The following is a 9,056-nucleotide window of genomic DNA, read 5'->3' as shown; positions in this document are numbered from 1 at the left end:
TGCGGAGGAGTAAGTTTCCACTGTTGAGCTTTTCAACTTCACTCTGTCCAAAGAAAGAATTTTATAGGTTTTTATCTTCTTCTTCTGTTCTTCTTGTTGCTCTCCTTCCGCACAAGTGTAAGCGAAAAGCCGTTCCTTGGTGTGTCTCTCTTTGGTTTCGTAACGATGAACTTGCTGTGGGAAACGTTTCTCGTTATCTTTTGTATGTAGATGGCACAGTCATTGTTTATAGTACGACTCTGTATTCTGGCAATCCTGCTGTCAGTTTTCAGTTCAGCTCCAACATAATCGTTTCTGATTTTTTCCTCATACTCGATCCGATCGTTTGACGTCAAGATCTCACCCCTTTTCTTGTCATCCCTTGCCTTTAATGTGTTCATTTCAAAACCAAAAGACTCATAGGACATACACTTTTCCCCATGCTGTACTATACTAAGCACTGATATGTAATGTTCATTAAACTTGTCACTACAACTTTTCAATAACGTTTTGCGTCAGTACTGCCGTGAAAAAATGAGGTAGATTTTAATGAAAATGTAGGATGTTGTGTGTGACTGTCAAATATATGGAGAACATATACAAATATATTTCGCCAAGTAGAACAACAGATTTGGTCTTATCTTTTTTTTCATGAACAGGTAAAGAGAACATAGGCTTAGCAACGACCAGATGATCAAAACATGAAATTTACATAAAGAAATTGTACATTTTGTGACTGTTATAATGCATTCTTGATTTTCAAGTTTCTATGGTTGAAAGTCAGCCGTTTATTTCAGTACATTTTTCATTAAATTATAGCCTATCAATGAGATATGCCATTTCATCATTTTCGTACGCTATCTGGGGTGTAGTCCCTAAGGACACACCGAATTCACAATCGAAATCAGCTGTAGTTGCCACACACTTCTTTATTACTTCTTTATTGCTTATTGCTTCTTTATTGCTTATTGCTTCTTTATTGCTTACTTCTTTATTGCTTACAATACATTAACAGTAACAATAATTACAACGAAGCTCGTCTTATAGAACACAAAAATCTTTTGAGATATCTTCCACATATCGTTTTCTTTCCACCACTAACATTAATTTAAACCATTTCCATGAACCATGTAAGGTGGCGTGGTCTCCTGACCTTCATTTCTTACATATTCCGTCCTGACAATCGTACTCTGTACATCAAGACACTTCATTCGAACCCAAACTCGATAAGATAGAGTCCCCTTCTTCGATCCCTGCGAAACCCTACATTTCAGCAGGATAATGCACGACCGCATGTTGCAGGTCCTGTACGGGACTTTCTGGATACAGAAAACGTTCGACTGCTGCTGTGGCCAGCACATTCCCCAGATCTCTCACCAATTGAAAACGTCTGGTCAATGGTGGCCGAGCAACTGCCTCGTCACAATACGCCAGTCACTACTCTTGATAAACTGTGGTATCGTGTTGAAGCTGCATGGGCAGCTGTACCTGTACACGTCATCCAAGCTCTGTTTGACTCAATGCCCAGGCGTATCAAGGCCGTTATTACGGCCAGAGGTGGTTGTTCTAGGTTCTGATTTCTCAGGACCTATGCACCCAAACTGCATGAAAATGTAATCAGAAGCCAGTTCTAGTATAAGATATTTGTTCAATGAATAACCGTTTATCATCTGCATTTCTTCTTGGCGTAGCAATTTTAATGGCCAGTAGTGTACTTACAAATATTTAAGCGACAGTTTTTTCCAAGATTTTTTTTTTTTGATGATATGAACCCTGTTGCACCAAGTTACGTTGTAGGTACCTGTGACTACCCCTTGAAAATAGGTCCAACAACTATGGAGATCAGCGTCTTCAAACATACAAATAGACAGATACGGCAGTTTTGCCGTTTTAGTATTAGTATAGAAATAAAACAAACTCCTCGCCAGGCCGTGAAGCCCTAATTGATGTCTACCAGCCGCCGTGTCATCCTCTGCCTTGCAGATTCATCCGGATGCAGTACGAAGGGGCGTGCGCTCAGCATGCCGCTCTCCCTTCCATTTTGCAAACTTCCAGAACGATATTGTCTACATACTGAAAGCAATTTAAAGTTTTGAATTTCCCATTTTAGTATGCCTGTGGGGTGCATCGACTCTGTATTAAGACTGAAAGTATATTTTACTGTTCTTTGGACTGCAGCCACATCTCTTCGCCTTTAACTTCCTGGTTTTCTCGTGTTCTTGTGAAGTTGCATTTTCCTGTGTGCAATAAATCAGTTAAACCAATTATAGTTAATTCACTGAATCAGTATTATCGAATTATGGATGATTACTACGAAATGGTGATCCCTGTAATACTGAAGAGGGCAGAGACGGTAGGAAACATTCAAAGTGGTGATTTCGCGAAGAAACGATAAACGGGTTCAGGTGTCGATGCAGGTTACAGCTGTGAGAAGATCTGCAAAAGTAAAGTAGACGGACAAATGGCACAAAGGAAACAACGCATCCCTGTACGCTGGTACCACAGATGTTTTGCTAATCAGTCCACCAGATGGACGTCTCTATGTGCGTAGCTACTCAAATGACGTCAGCGGCCTGTAGCAGACGAGGGCGCGAAACTCTGCTAGAGCACGTAGGTATAAATAAACGACAAACGCCCTGAAAGTTACGTCAAACACGTAAGCAAAATTAATCGAGGCACAGTTTTCAAGATTGGTCAGTTAATTAACGACAGCTCGAATATACACGCAGATAACCAATCACACTTGATTACATTACTGTGCTCGTTGAATGTAAGGCGCAAAACAGCACACCTGTGATATCTGATCGACTCGGGTTCTGACGTCAGAACGCTACCGGTCCGACAAGACGAGAACGCCATTGCAACCGCGCTTGCCCAGTAGCCAACGATAGACCTATAACAACGTATGACAATTGCGCGGTGGTAGTCGATGTGTGTTTTAGCGGGAAGTTCACTATATTAGTCAACAATCTCAGTGCAGCGCGGATCACGATGGACGGTGAAGCCATTACAGATATTATAGACAGAGGCGCTACAAATACCATTCCCTCGACCATAGCTCGGTTCACCGTGAGACCAGACAGATAGCGGTCGACCAAATAGGTAAAGCGCGATATACCACGGTGCAACATATAAAAATTGGCCATCCAGTCTTGTAACGCAACAACCCTTCAGAAACTGAGAGCTGCAGAGACAGTACCGAGAGGTGCGTGTTTAGAATTACGAAGGCAGGGAGGAGGACATAAAAAGCAATGTCTGGCAAAGAAGTGAAGCAGCCGAAAGACATGGTCGTATGTCAATGTAACCCATATACAGCATTGGCGGGTATGTAAATGATTAGAGCTACAATTCTCTCTGACAGGTAGAAAGGCCATTAGAGCGCGTCGGTGTCGCTCGTGTTTCGTGTTGTTGCGAGGCCTCGAAGCGTAATGTGACCTGGTTGTCAAGGGAAGGCAGGATTCGGTTACGATTGTGGACACGGCTGTAATCAGTTACTAAACCTTGCCTTTTACAGTTACATACATTTATTTTTAAAACAATAATTCCAGACTCAACAATAAGTAAAAATTACCACACGTTATTAATGAAGGAATAAACAACCGTGTAAATAATAGTGTTTTCAGTGCGTTACAGTTTAGGAAATCACCATAAAATACAGATACAGATAATTAAAAAAAAAAAAAGGCGCTGTGATCACGGCTGAAGGCCTTACACGCCAAGAATGGCAGTAAATAAAGAATGTTTAAGAACTCGCAGGAATTACCACTTACAGGTATTGAAATATTAAAAAGTAAGTGGCCACAAAGACAGAAGGAGGTATCAGACGCCAGGAATGGCAGTAAATAAGGTTTTAAGGCTCACTGTCAAAATACAGATACAGAATTATTTTTTCAAAGCAAATGACCACAACCACGCCTGAAGGCCTTACACGTCAGGAACGGCAATTATATAAAAAATTTAGAGACCTGCAGTAAAACAGCACATAAAAGCAAAGGTTAATTAAAAGAAACAAGCAACTGACCACCAAACTGGTGAAATAAGGTTATGGTATCCTTGTAACACAACCCTTACACTGCTGTATTTATTCCAGAAGGCGACTGGAACTGTTAACTAGACATGCATAACCTTTAGTGTAGGCATTACAAGGTATGGTAATAAATAATACAATAATAAAACACAAGGGCCAGCCACAGACGGTGCTCCAGGAATCGAGCTCTGAGAAGGTCCGGTAACAAACACCTGCACGAGCGATGAGGAAGGCAGCCAAGAGTTGCATTCACTTCACAAGATGGGAACTCAGACTAGTGGCAGTCTAACGAATGACTAATGATAATCTTTCTGAAGCTACCTGATGTCCAATAGACCAAACACAGGAAAGGAAGAACACGCCAAAGCCGCAACTGGCGGACCGCGTGCACTACGCCCCCAGAATACTGTGCTTAGAGCGCCTGGAATGAGAAAGGTGGTCGTGATACCACCAGAATAGAAGAATCACAAACGGCCTACAATCGAGAAAGCTGTCAATCAAAACCACACACTTTACCGGACAGCAGCGGCAAGGCGAGGAAACATACACTGCAGTTACATACACTACCCCCCCCCCCCCCCCCCCCCCAGGGCAGGTAACTGGGGCGTTAGAGGCCACCAGGCAGGAAAAATACCGCTGGTTGAACTTATCAATTGTAACAAGCTGAACGCAGTAACTGGTTGAGGAAAGCTAATCAGATCCGCTTTCCCCAAGCACTCCACTCGCTGCTCTTCGCCTCGGCGACACTACGAGCAGCAACACGAACACAAGTCACTGGAGAATCGCGCAAAGTCGCAATGGTGGAAGTTTCTCTACTTTAACCGAAATGCACTCATCTTAAAGCCTGCTGGATCTGGTTTACGACGAGGTCGTGTACCCTCGTGACCACAGCCCTTCCATCCGGCAGTCCTTGTGCGCTGCCAGCGGTCCTGGCGTGTTCTTGCGCTGCGCGGACCTGGCTCCTCCTGAGTCCCCAACCGAACTGCCACACTCACAGGACACGGTAAAACAACGACGTCGCCCCAACAACAACAATTACTACATATCGATAACCGCCGCTGCTGCCAAGAGCGGACAGGCAACGCTTGCGAAACCGAGTGGCGCCAGTGAACACGAGAAGAAGACAAACAACCGCAACCATGCCAACTACACGATACCGTCTGGCCTCCAACAGAGGGCGGAAACCTACAAACAGCACCAACCAGAGCCGCAGCATGGCTCAGGTATAGAGCGGGCATGAAAAGCATCATACGTTGAGTGATCACTTTGCAAGTTTCGGATATGCCGGTTACTTGTGTGAGACAGCATATCAACATTTGACAGAGTTTTAAAGGGTCCCCGCAGTTCGTCTCCAGTTGACTGGCTTGTCGAATCGCAAAGTATACAGATTTGTGAGGTATTCGGATGTGACAGTGTCCCGATGTTGGACTACATGGAAACATGCGGGCAGGCATAGTTTACGTCAAGGTTTCGATCGAGTATATCCAGCCACTACAAGGGACTTTTGCCGCATTATGCACCAAGCACTTCATAACGCCATTCCTCCCATTCCACTCCCTGCACATCCTGCGTCATTCTTCAACACTGCTCAGAAGCCAGTAGCAGTCGCGCTAAGGAATTACTGTCCCATACGTAAGCTGTCATTTGCACCACAGTACAAACTGCTGTTTTTGGGATGGCTCCCTGATTGACGAATGTCGTCGCATTGTGTTCAGCGATGAATTGTGATTCAGCTGTATCCCTTATCACGGCGATGTTTTAGAGAGGCAACGCGATGCCATACCTGTAGTCACGGTATGGGGCTCCATCGCCTATTCAAGTCACGGCTGGTAGTGTTTGGGGCAACTCTCACGGCACAACGGTACATGAAGGACATTATACATCTTCATGTCTACCTCTCAGGCGACAGTGTTGTGGTGCCATTTCAACATAACAATGCTCGTCCACACACATCACGTGTCTCTGTGAACTTTCAGCATGATGTTGAAGTACTGCCAGGCTGGAGAGATCCAGAGATGTGTCCCCAATACAACATGTGTGTGACTAACCAACACGTCAACTCGGTCCCAGTGCCAGGTTCGAGAACTTCAAGAACCATTACAACAGCTGTGAGTCAGGTTCCTTCACGCGAAGATACACTGAAGCGCCAAAGAAACTGGTATAAGCATGTGTATTCAAATACAGGGACATGTAAAAAGATACAATACGGCGCTGCGGTCGGCAGCGCCTATATAAGAAAATAACTGTTTGGCGCAGTTGTTAGATCGGCTACTGCTGCTACAATGGAAGCTTATCAATATTCAAGTGAGTTTGAACGTGGTTTTATATTTGGCGCACGAGCTGTGGGACACAGCATCTCCGAGGTAGCGATGAAGTGGGGATTTTCCCTTATGGCCATTTGACGACTATACCGTGAATATAAGGAACCCGGTATAGGATCAGATTTCCCCCTCATCGCTGTGGCTGGATAAAGATTCTGCAAGAACGGGACCAACGACGTCTGAAGAGAATCGTTCAACGTGACAGAAGTGCAACCCTTTCGCAGATTGCTGCAGGGCCATCAACAAGTGTCAGCGTGCGAACCATTCAACAAAACATCCGGAGCTGAGGGCCCACTCGTGTACCCTTGATGACTGCAAGACACAAAGCTTTACGCCTCGCCTGGCCATGTCGACACCGACATTGGATTGTTCGTGGCTCGAAATACGTTGCCTGGTCGGGCGAATCTCTTTTCCAATTGTATTGAGCGGATGGATGTGTACGAGTAGGAAGACGGCCTCATGTATCCATGGTCCCTGCACGTCAGCAGGGGACTGTTCAAGCTGTTGGAGGCTGTGTAATGGTGTGGGGCGCGTGCAATTGGAGTGATATGGGGCCCCTGGTACATTTAGCTGTCGTGACGCGAAACTTTCTGTCTCATCACCTGCAACGTTTCATGTCCATTGTGCATTCTGACGTACTTGAGGAATTCCAGCAGCACAATGCGACGCCTCACACTCTAGAATTACTACAGAGTGGCTCCAGGAACACTCTTCTGAGTTTAAACACTTCCACTGGCCACCAAACTCGCCAGACATGAACATTATTGAGCATATACGGGATGCCTTTGAACGTGCTGTACAGAGGAGATCTCCAGCCCTCGTACTTTTTCGGATTCATGGACTTCCGTGCAGGATTCATGGTGTCAGTTCCCTCCAGCACTACTTGAGACATTAGTCGAGTCCATGCCACGTCGTGTTGTGGCGCTTCTGCGTCCCCGCAGGGGCCCTACACGATATTAGGCAAGTGTACCAGTTTGTTTAGCTCTTCAGTGTATAACGCTTTCATGACACCCTTTCTAACTGAATCCAGACCTGAGAGGGGGCAAAGTCATGCTAACAGCTGGGCTCATGCTACTAAGGTCTTGACTTTGTAATAACTGAAATAACATCAAATATGTTGCGCAATCACAGAAGTTTTATTATGTTGCCTCCTTTCAGTGTGTGTCCTACGCTTTTTGTCAAGCGGTATACAATGAGGTGACAAAAGTCATGGAAAGGCGATATGCACATATATAGACGGCGGTAGTATCGCGTACTGAATAATAAAAGGCAGAGCTACCATACGTACGTGATTCAGGTGGAAATGTTCAAAAGTGGTTCAAATGGCTCTGAGCACTATGGGACTTAGCTTCTAAGGTCATCAGTCCCCTAGAACTTAGAACTACTTAAACCTAACTAACCTAAGGACATCATACACATCCATGCCCGAGGCAGGATTCGAATCTGCCACCGTGGCGGTCGTGCGGTTCCAGAATGTAGCGCCCGGCCGGCATGAACATGTTTCCGAGTGATTATGGCCGCACGACGGTAATTAACAGACTCTGACCGCGGAATTGTAGCTGTAGCTATAATTTTACATGCACGGGACATTACATTTCTTAAATCGATAGCGAATTCAATATTCCGAGATCCACAGTGCCAAGAGCGAGGCATTATCTCGTAGCAAGGACAGCGCAGCTGCCGACGTACTTCACTTCATGATCGCGAGCAGCGGTGTTTCGTTGAGTTGGCAGAGCTAATAGACAAGCAAAAATGCGTGAAATAACCGCAGAAATCAATGTGGGGGCGTTTGGCTAATGTATCCCTTATGACAGTGCTGCGTATTTTGGCGTTAATGGGCTATGGCAGCAAACGACCGACAGAAGTACCTATGCCAACAGCACGACATCGCTTCTCGTGGGCTCGTGACTATATCAATTCGACCCTAGACGACTGGAAAACTGTGACCTGGTCAGATAAGTTTCAGTTGGTAAGAGCTCACGACAGGGTTCAAGTGTGGGGCAGACCCGGCGAAGCAATGGACCCATGATTTCAGCCTAGCACTGTGCAAACTGGTGGTGACTCCATAATGGCGCGGGCTGTGATTACGTGGAACTGACTGGGTCCTCTGGTCCAAGTGAACCGATCATTGATGAAAATTATTATTTGGGGCTACTTAGAGATCATTTGCGGCTATCTATGGGGTTAACGTTCCCAAAGAAAGTTGGAGCTTTTATGGATGGCAATGTGACATGTTAGAACATTTTGGACCGTTCTAGAGAATGATTAGGCCACCTATATCGGCAGAAAGCAGTCCCGCCGAACATTTCTGGGACGAAATCGAAATGTCAGTTTGGTAACACAATCCTTCACCGGCAACAAATGGTTCAAATGGCTCTAAGCACTATGGGACTTAACATATGAGGTCGTCAGTCCTCTAGACTTAGAACTACTTAAACCTAACTAACCTGAGGACAGCACACACCTCCATGCCCGAAGCACGATTCGAACCTGCTACCGTAGCAGCCGCGTGGTTCCGGACTGAAGCGCCTAGAACCGCTCGGCCACCGCGGCTGGCCTCAGCGGCAACACTTTCGCAAATATGGACTGTTACAGAGACAGCAAGGCTCAATATGTCTGTAATGAAATTCTGCGACTTGTTCAGTCTATGCCACGTCGAGTTATTGCACTATGCCCGGCAAAAGGAGATCTTCCTCTGTAGTGATGCATAGACGTAACGTTCTGCGACG

The sequence above is a fragment of the Schistocerca gregaria genome, chromosome 7, assembly GCF_023897955.1.
Source record: "Schistocerca gregaria isolate iqSchGreg1 chromosome 7, iqSchGreg1.2, whole genome shotgun sequence".
In the NCBI taxonomy this organism is placed as follows: domain Eukaryota; kingdom Metazoa; phylum Arthropoda; class Insecta; order Orthoptera; family Acrididae; genus Schistocerca; species Schistocerca gregaria.
Note: the sequence above shows the minus strand (reverse complement) of the source record.